Here is a 9,787-nt window from a genome sequence, read left to right on the forward strand (position 1 = left end):
GAACAGGAAGCATCCCAGCAAGCTAGAGGAAAGCCCCACCTCAGCATACCAGGAGGAGATACTGAAACCCAGGTAGTGGAGCAGGCAAACACCAACACCTGGACCCCCAAGTGCCTCAGTGAGGGCAGGGAACCAGTGCAAACCAGCTTGGAAAGCTGCTAGGTGCCTTGGCATTTTACAGTGACCAAGTCTCCCAGTGCTTCAACAAAACTCTGGGAAGCACTTCAAGGGGCCCCAGGAGGATAAACATCCTGCAATATCCATATGAAAGGAGCTGAAGAAAGTGAAAGGAAGGAAAGGTCCAGGTGAGGAGGCAACCTCCAGGGGCCAGACTACCCACTCCTACCCCTAGAGTTCCTATTTTGCTGATTCCAGTCCAGGTAAGCTGCCAGAACCCTACAGCCTCCAACTGCCAGCAATCAGAGGCCCGGTACACAAAGCCAGGGGCCAGGCCCTGGGCTCCCAACACAAGAAGCCTAGATCAGTGCCTTCTGCTCCCCAGCAGGAGAGCTCAATCTCTTTAAAGGCCAGGAAATATGCAAACACTATGAGCAAAAAAAAACCATACCATAGATTCTTATTATAGGAACAGTGAAGAACAAGGCAGAAATTCTGAAGAGGACAACATTGTCAACAAACCCACATCTGGAACCTCAAAAGGGAACATAAACTGGTCTGAAGAGCTCGAGAGGGATTTTAAAAGACAAATGAGAGAGGTAAAAGAAAGAAATGGGAAAAGAAATGCAAGAGAGAGTCAATAGCTTGAAAAAGGAAGGACAAAAATTAACTGAAGAAAACAAGTCCCTAAAAATACAATTGGCCAAATGGGGAAAGAGGTACAAAATCTAATAGAACAATTTGTTAAAAATTAGAATTGGACAAATGGAAGCTAATGACTCTATGAGAGAGCAAGAATCAGTCAAACAGAAACAAAAGAATGAAAAAATTGATGAAAATGTAAAATACCTCATTGGTAAAACAACTGACCTGGAAAATTGATCCAGGAGAGACAATTTAAAAATTATTGGTGTACCTGAAAAGCATGATTGAAAAAAGAGCCTGGACAGTATCTTTCAGGAAATCATCAAGGAAAACTGCACTGAGGTCCTAGAACCAGAGGGTAAAATAGCCATAGAAAGAATTCACCAATCACCTCCTGAAAGAGATCCCAAATTGAAAACACCAAGGAATACAGTAGCCAAATTCCAAAATATTGTCCAAAGGGACAATACTGCAAGCAGCCAGAAAGAAACAATTTAGATATCATGGAACCACAGTCAGGATTACACAGGACCTTGCAGCTTCTACATTAAAAGATCGTAGGGCATGGAATGCAATATTCAGTAAGGCAAAGGTACTTGGATTACAACTAAGGATCAACTACCCAGTGAAAATGAGCATGATCTTTCAGGGAAGGAGATAGATATGCAATGAAATAGGGGACTTCCAAACTTTCCTGATAAAAAGACCAGAGTTCAACAGAAAATTTAATCTTCAAATACAAGACTCAAGAAGGACATAAAAAGGTAAATGGGACAGAAAGAAACAACATATTATTAATAAGGGCAAACTGTTTATATTCCTACAAGGCAAGATGACACTTGTAACTCTTAAGAATTGCGTTGTTATTACACCATGTTGAAGAGGTATACATAGAGAGGGTGGATATAAGTTGACTTTGATGTAATGAAAAAAAAATCTAACCAAGTGGGTTAAATGGATCCAAGTAAGAAGATTAATCTGATCCAACTAAGAAAATGTACTGAGAGAAAAGGAAAGGAGAAGGCAGACGAAAGTAAATTACATTACAGGAAAAGGCACAAAAATCTAATACAGTAGAGAGAAAGAAGGGAGAGAAATGAGCATTGTTTGAACATTACTCCCATCAGATTTGATTCAAGAAGGGAATAACATAATCAGCTTGGTATAGAAATCTAACTTGCATATAGGCAGTAGGAGGGAAAGGACAAGAAAAGGGAGGAGGGATAGAAGGGAGGGAAGAAGTAGTAAGAGTAAAGGGGAAGAAAAGGGAGGGGGCTAATAGAAGGGAGGCGGGATTGAGGGAGGCAGTGGTCAAAAGCAAAACACTAGTGAGGAGGGAAAAGGAGAAAGGAGAAAGAAAAGCATAAACAGGGGGGAAATCAAATGGAGAGAAAGACAGATAGTAATCATAACTGTGAATGTGAATGGGATGAACTCTCCCATAAAATGGAAGCGTATAGCAGAATGGATTAAAAACCATAATCTTACAGTATATTGTTTACAGGAAACACATTTGAAACAGAGGGACACACACAGGTAAAGGTAAAAGGCTAGAGTAGAATATATTATGCTTCAGCTGAAGTAAAAAAAGCAAGGGTAGCAATCCTGATCTCAGACAAAGCAAAATCAAAAATAGATCTTTCAAAAGAGATAAGAAAGGAAACTACATCCTGCTAAAAGGCACCAGAGACAATGAAGTAATATCATTACTAAACATATATGCACCAAATGGTATAGCATCCAGATTCTTAGAGGAGAAGTTCAGGGAGCTACAGGAAGAAACAGACAGCAAAACTATACTAGTGGGGGACCTCAACCTCCCCCTCTCTGTACTGGATAAATCTAAGCACAGAATAAACAAGAAAGAAGTTAAAGAGGTGAATACAACAATAGAAAAGTTAGGTATGATAGACCTCTGGAGAAAATTGAATGGGAATAGAAAGGAATATGCTTTTTTCTCGGCTGTACATGGCACATACACAAAAATTGACCATATACTAGGGCATAAAAACCTCACAATCCAATGCATAAAGGCAGAAATATTAAATGCATCCTTTTCAGATCATGTTGCAATAAAAATTATATGTAATAAAGGGCCATGGAAAGATAGACTAAAAAATAATTGGAAACTAGATAATCTAATCCTAAAAAATGATTGGGTCAGACAACAAATCATAGAAACAATCAATAACTTCATTCAAGGGATGACAATAATGAGACAACATAGCAAAACTTATGGGATGCAGTGAAAGCAGTTCTTAGCGGAGGTTTTATATCTCTAAATGCTTATATGAATAAAATAGAAGAAGAAGAGATCAATGAATTGGGCATACAATTAAAAAAAAACTAGAAAAAGAGCAACATTAAAAACCCTTGATTAATGGGCAGCTAGGTGGCACAGTGGATAGAGCACCGGCCCTGGATTCAGGAGGACCTGAGTTCAAATTTGGCCTCAGATACATAACACTTACTAGCTGTGTGACCCTGGGCAAGTCACTTAACCCCATTGCCTAGCCAAAAAAAAAAATCCTCAATTAAACATCAAATTAGAAATATTGAAAGCCAAAGGAGAAATTAATAAAATTGAAATTAAGAAAACTATTGAACTAACAAATACAACTAAGAGCTGATTTTATGATTAATTCCAATACTATATAAACCATTTGGGAAAATAGGTGAGGGCATAATACCAAATTCTTTTTATGATACAAATATGGTGCTGATACCTAAACCGGGAAGAGTCAAAACAGTGAAAGAAAATTATAGACCAATTTCCCTAATGAATATAGATGCAAAAATTTTAAATAAAATATTAGCAAATAGATTACAGCAATTTGTCACAACAATAATACACTATGACCAGGTAGGATTTATACCAGGAATGCAGAGCTATTTCAATATTAGGAAGACTATCAGCATAATTGATCATATCAACACCAAAACTAACAGAAACTACATGATTACCTCAATAGATACAGAAAAAGCTTTTGACAAAATACAATACCCATTCCTATTAAAAACACTAGAAAAAGTGGGAATAAATGGAGTCTTCCTTAAAATAATAAATAGCATCTACCTAAAACCTTCAGCAAGCATCACATGTAATGTGGACAATGTAGAAGCATTTCCAATAAGATCAGGGGTGAAACAAAGATGTCCACTGTTTTTCAATATTGTACTGGAAACATTAGCTTTAGCAATAAGAGAAGAAAAAGGAATTGAAGGTATTAGAACAGGCAAAGAAGAAACAAAGCTATCCCTCTTTGCAGATGATATGATGATATACTTAGAGAATCCTAGAGAATCAAGTAAAAAACTACTTGAAATAATAAACAACTTTAACAAAGTTGCAGGCTATAAAATAAACCCACACAAATCATCACCATTTCTATATATTACCCCACAAAGCCCAACAGTAAGAGACAGAAAGAGAAATTCCATTTAAAGTTATTGTAGACATTATAAAATATTTAAGAGTCTACCTACCAAAACAAACCCAGGAACTATATGAACACAATTTACAAAACACTTTTCACACAAATAAAGTCAGATCTAAATAATTGGAAAAATATCAGTTGCTCATGGGTAGGCAGAGCTAATAGAATAAAAATGACAATTCTACCTAAGCTAATTTACTTATTCAGTGCCATATCACTCAAATTACCAAAAAAGTATTGTATAGAGTTAGAAAAAATAATAACAAGATTCATTTGGAATAACAAAAGGTCCAGAATATCAAGGGAATTAATGAAAAGAAATGCAGGGGAAGGTGGCCTAGCCATTCCAGATCTTGAAATATATTATAAAGCAGCAATAATCTAAACTGCTTGGTACTGGCTAAGAAATGGAGTGGCGAATCAGTGGAATAGGTTAAGTATGTAAGACACTATAGTAATCTACTATTTGATAAACCCAAAGATTCCAGCTTCTGGGATAAGAACTCACTATTTGACAAAAATTGCTGGGAAAACTGGAAAAGAGTGTGGCAGAAACTAGGCATAGACCAAAAACTCACACCATGTACCAAAATAAAGTCAAAATGGGTTCATGATTTAGATATAAAGGCTGATACTGTAAGCAAACTGGGACAGAAAGGAACTGTTTACCTATCAGATTTGTGAAGAACAGAAAAATTCATTACCAAACAGAAGATAGAGAACATTATGAAATGCAAAATGGATAACTTTGATTACATTAAATTGAAAAGTTTTTGCACAAACAAAGCCAATGCAACCAAGATTAGAAGGAAAGTAGAAAATTGGGAAAGAATTTTTACAACCAGTGTCTCTGATAAAGGCATCATTTCTAAAATATTTAGAGAATTAAGTCAGATTTATAAGAATGCAAGTTGTTCCCCAATTGATAAATGGTCAAAGGATATGAACAGTTCTCAGATGAAGAAATTAAAGCTATCTATAACCATATAAAAAATGCTCTAAATCACTATTGATTAGAGAAATGCAAATCAAAACAACTCTGAGGTACCACATCACACCTATCAGATTGGCCAACATGACAAAACAGGAAAATGATAAATGTTGGAGAAGATGTGGGAAAATTGGAACACTAAGGCATTGTTGGTGGAGTTGTCAAATGATCCAACTATTTTGGAGAGCAATTTGAAACTATGCCCAAAGGGCTATAAAAATGTAAATACCCTTTGACCCAGCAATAGCACTTCTAGGGCTATATCCTAAAGAGATCATACAAATGGGAAAAGGACCCACATGTACAAAAATATTTATAGCAACTCTTTCTGGGGTGGCAAAGAATTGGAAATTGAGAGAATGCCCATCAATTGGGGAATGACTGATCAAGTTGTGGTATATGAATGTAATGGAATACTATTGTGCCATAAGAAATGATGACCAGGTGGACTTCAGAAAAACCTGGAAAGACTGAATGAACTGATGCAGAGTGAAGTGAGCAGAACCAGGAGAATGTTGTACACAGTAACAGCCATGTTGTGCAATGACTAACTTTGATGGACTTGGCTCTTCCCAGCAATGCAAGGATCTAAGACATCTCCAAAGGTCTCATGATGGAAAATGCTATCCACATCCAAAGAAAGAACTATGGAGTTTGAATGAAGATGGAAGCATACTATTTGCTACTTTTTTTCTTCTGTTTTGTTTTGTTTCCTCTTTCTTGTGGTTCCTCCTATTGGTTCTAATTCTTCCTTACAACATGACTAATGTAAAAATATGTTTAATAGAAATGTGTATGTATAGCCTATATCAGATTGTGCGCTGTCTTGGAGAGGGAGGTGGAAAGAGAGGGGGAGAAAAATTTTAAACTCAAAAGCTTATAGAAGTGATTATTGATAAATCAAAGTAAATTAATAAAGTTAAAATAAAAAAGAGATTAAAAAAAGAAGAAACATATTGCTAAAGAAGAGTCACCTTAATATCCCTTAAGCCAGCTAGATTTGGTGGACTCTTAAGAAAATTGAAATTATTTTGATAGAAAAAAGACATAAGCTGTCCACTTGTTTTCCAAGGACAAAACTAGAAATCCTTATAGCCAAAGGCTAATTCAGTTAAAGGGTGGGGACTGTCTGACTCATGTGCTATTGTCTAGACTATAGCACAGGTTCCCAAAGTGAGCATACTGCCCCCTTGGGGAGGGTGCTGAAATAATGGGGGGGAGTAGTAACCTCAGGTACAAGTGGGGGGCCTTGAATAAAAATGAGGAAAGGGTGAAAGCATAAGGAAAGAAGAAAATTTTGAAAAACCATTTGCACACACTTCATTTGTTTTGTAACAAAGTTAAAGTTGTAGTGATTACATTATTTTCCAAATAAACATACAAAATGCAAGTTATAATTGATCAGTTGTCAAGTCCTCTGACAGGTCTTAACAAGCAAATATTGGCAGGCAAGCAAGTTGTCAGGAAGTCCAGCATGCATCTGTAGGAATATGTGCATGTAATGACTTGTTTACGATATGATATTATATAGTTACATGACAGAATATTGCATCACCAAAATTTAAATTCAGGAAAAAACCCACAAATTTATAATACATTATTAAATTTAAGATGTTTATTTTTTAAATTTATTTTTTATATGATGCAAATTTTTAAAAAAACTGTTACAGGATTACAGAAAGTAGATTTCCAGTACAGCACTGAGTAATTTTTTTTTAAAGGGGGCAATAGGCCAAATAAGTATGGGAACCTCTGGGAGAAAGGGCAGCCTGTTCCCCAGAGACCCTGGGCCTTGTGGCACATCTGATGATCTCCAACTCCCTAATCCTCCAGAGAGGAAAAAGAAAGCAGCAAGAGGGATTCACCAGAGCAACAAGGATGTGGGAATGGCAGCCAGGTAAGGGAGTGGGGCCGTCAGGTGACATGGACCTGTGGAGGATGGTGAGGCACAGATTCAGTGGCCTACAGGACTGTCATGGGGAGGAAGCTTGCTCTCTTGTCCTGCTTATGGCCCTGCTGTCATCCTCTCACTTTTAAAATTAGGTCCACCCCCTTTTTCCAGTTATGCCCCTCTTTCATAATCTTGTACATAATTCTTCATTGGTAATAAGCTACAGACTATTTACACTATTTACACTCTCCACAGCAAAATTCTTAGAAAATCTCAAGAGAACTGTGTGCTTATTTCAGAAATGGTAGGTGGAGGGAGATTTTATCCATTTCCAAAGAGAGCAGATGTTCCAGTCACTTGGATTCATGGGAGTGAAGATGTGGAGTGTCAGGAAAACAGGCTTGATGCTAAGAAATGTTCTTTGGGATATACACCAGCTGAAGACCAAAGACTAGGGATGGAGAAGCGGACGTGGTCTCTGATCTCATAGAAAACACAGTATAGTTGAGGAAGCTAGACTCCCATGAAATAGTATTTGAGAACACAGGCTAGTATGTTTTAGACAATGTGGTTCTGATTCTAGGTGTCATAGAGCTCAGAGTACCTGGTCTTTGGAGGACAGGTAGGGTATGGATAGCGAGAGGGGGCATTTCACATGGAAGGAATGAGGAAGCTACAGAACAAGAAAGTCAGTGGGCAGTATGCAGACTGGTCTGGTTGGATTGGAGGGTGTTATTCTATTGTGTCAGACTCTTCTTGATCCTGTGGACTACAGCACGCCAATACTGTCCATGGGGTTTTCTTGGCAAAGATACTGGGAATGGTTTGCCATTTCTGTCTCCAACTCATTTGACAGATGAAGAAACTGAGGTACATATATGTTATATAACTCTCTCAGGGCCACACAGTAAGCGTCTGAGGCTGGATTTGAACTCAGGTCTTCCTGACTCCAGGACCACCACTCTATCCACTGAGCCACGTAGCTCCTCTGTAGTGGAGGGTACCATAGCAGGAATAGTGTGGGATAAGGCTGAGAAGGCAGGTTTAAGCCAGATCATTAAAGGCCTTGAACGTCATCCTCAGGAGCCTAAGCTTTATCGTGGCAATGGAAAACTATTTAAAGTTTGTTATTGTTGAGCAAGGAAACGAGATCATAGCTGTACTTCAGAAAAATAGATCTGACAGCAGTGTGTAGGAAAGATTGAAGAGGAGAGAGACTAGCATAATGAAGACTGTGTAGAAGGAAGTTGCAATAGTCCAGTGAAAAATAATCAGAGCTTGAGAGGTGATGACAGTAGGAATGGAAAGATAATAAATATGGTAATTGTTAAGTCAATATTAAGAATTTTTTTTTGTGGGTGGGTTTTTTTTTTTTATTTCAAATACTGAAAAAGTTCCCTAGGCTCTTTGGAGCTGCCCATACATTTATGTCTCCCTCCCAAACTCACAGCCCCAATTCCCACAGTAGCTCTACTTTAAAGGGCCAGCAATCCTCAAAGACAATTAGGTATATTAGAGTTCAATTTCCCAGCCTGCTTTACAGAAACAAGGAAGCTGCATTTGCAGCCAACAGATCTGGATGGACAGTCCCATTTACCTGACACTAAATCACCTGGCACCAATCCCCAGCACACAAGGCATTTTTCTGTGAAATTGGACTGATCCTTCCATCTTCAATCCATTTTCCCTATAGAAACCCCCACACCCAACCATCACCAAGGGCTACAGAAAAAGGGTAGCCAGCAATTTCTTTTTGCTCCAAGCCCCAATTCATATTACCCCATGTTCCCCCCACCCAACCCCACCCTCTCAACCCCACACCAGGATTTCATAGAGATTTTCCCCAGCAGACGTTTGGAAAAATAAAACACAAAAAAAGATTCAAGGTCTTGGTGCTCAACCCGAGGGGCCTCCATGCGCTGGGACACCGTCAGGCAGGGCCTTCTGCCTCTCCAGCCCGCACCCAGGCCACCTCCCGACCCCCTAGCCACTAACGCAAGGAGGGGCAGGAGCCAGCACAGGACCCAGGGGGGCAGTGTCTCAGGATCTGCCGGGAGCCCCGGGAAGCATCATTCAACTTGGCCACCCGCAAGCCTGCTGGTGAGGAGGGTGGACTTTCTCTGGGGCAGGTCTGCGGTGTGGGGATGTGGTCGCCTGTCAAGAGTTCTTGTTTGGTCCTGCACTTGGCAGCTATTTGTTCTTCATCTTGGCTTTGCCCATGTTGTAGTCTCCTGAGTCAAAGTACTTTTGCCCCTTCTGGAGTCTCTTCACGAGGAAGTCGGACCTCCCAGGCTTTCGTCCCAGACTTGGGTATTTGGCCTTTAGCTTTGCCTCCTCAGCTCTCTCGGGGAGAATACCTTCCTTTTCCTGGTGTCTTCTCCTCTCCGGTCTCCTCCGAGGGGTTTTCAGCCTCCTGTTTCTGGCACGTGGCAGGGCCGGGGCAGCGAAAGGAATAGGGAAGGGGGAGGGGAAGCAGGGAGAAGCTGCGTCTGCCTGCCCAGCTCCTGTCACTGGGGTAGCTCAGTCCAATATTAAGAAACTGTGCAGCCCACTTCTTGTAAGCAGACCAGGACTGAAAACAAAGTAAATACTCATAGACTGGAGAATGACTAACGGAATGTAATGGAATATTACTGTGTGGTTAAAAAAGACAAAACAGTGGATAGAGCACTGGCCCTTTAGTCAGGAGGACCTGAGTTCAAATGT

General features: G+C 39.4%; 1 pseudogene; it reads right to left on the minus strand.

Annotated features, from left to right (window-relative positions):
* Positions 1–8,901: 8,901 nt before the first annotated feature.
* LOC110202656 (alpha-endosulfine pseudogene) lies at positions 8,902–9,719 on the minus strand (annotated as a pseudogene).
* Positions 9,720–9,787: the final 68 nt, after the last annotated feature.

Source organism: Phascolarctos cinereus, unplaced genomic scaffold, assembly GCF_003287225.1.
Source record: "Phascolarctos cinereus isolate Bilbo 61053 unplaced genomic scaffold, phaCin_HiC Scaffold_4;HRSCAF=312, whole genome shotgun sequence".
Classification (NCBI taxonomy): domain Eukaryota; kingdom Metazoa; phylum Chordata; class Mammalia; order Diprotodontia; family Phascolarctidae; genus Phascolarctos; species Phascolarctos cinereus.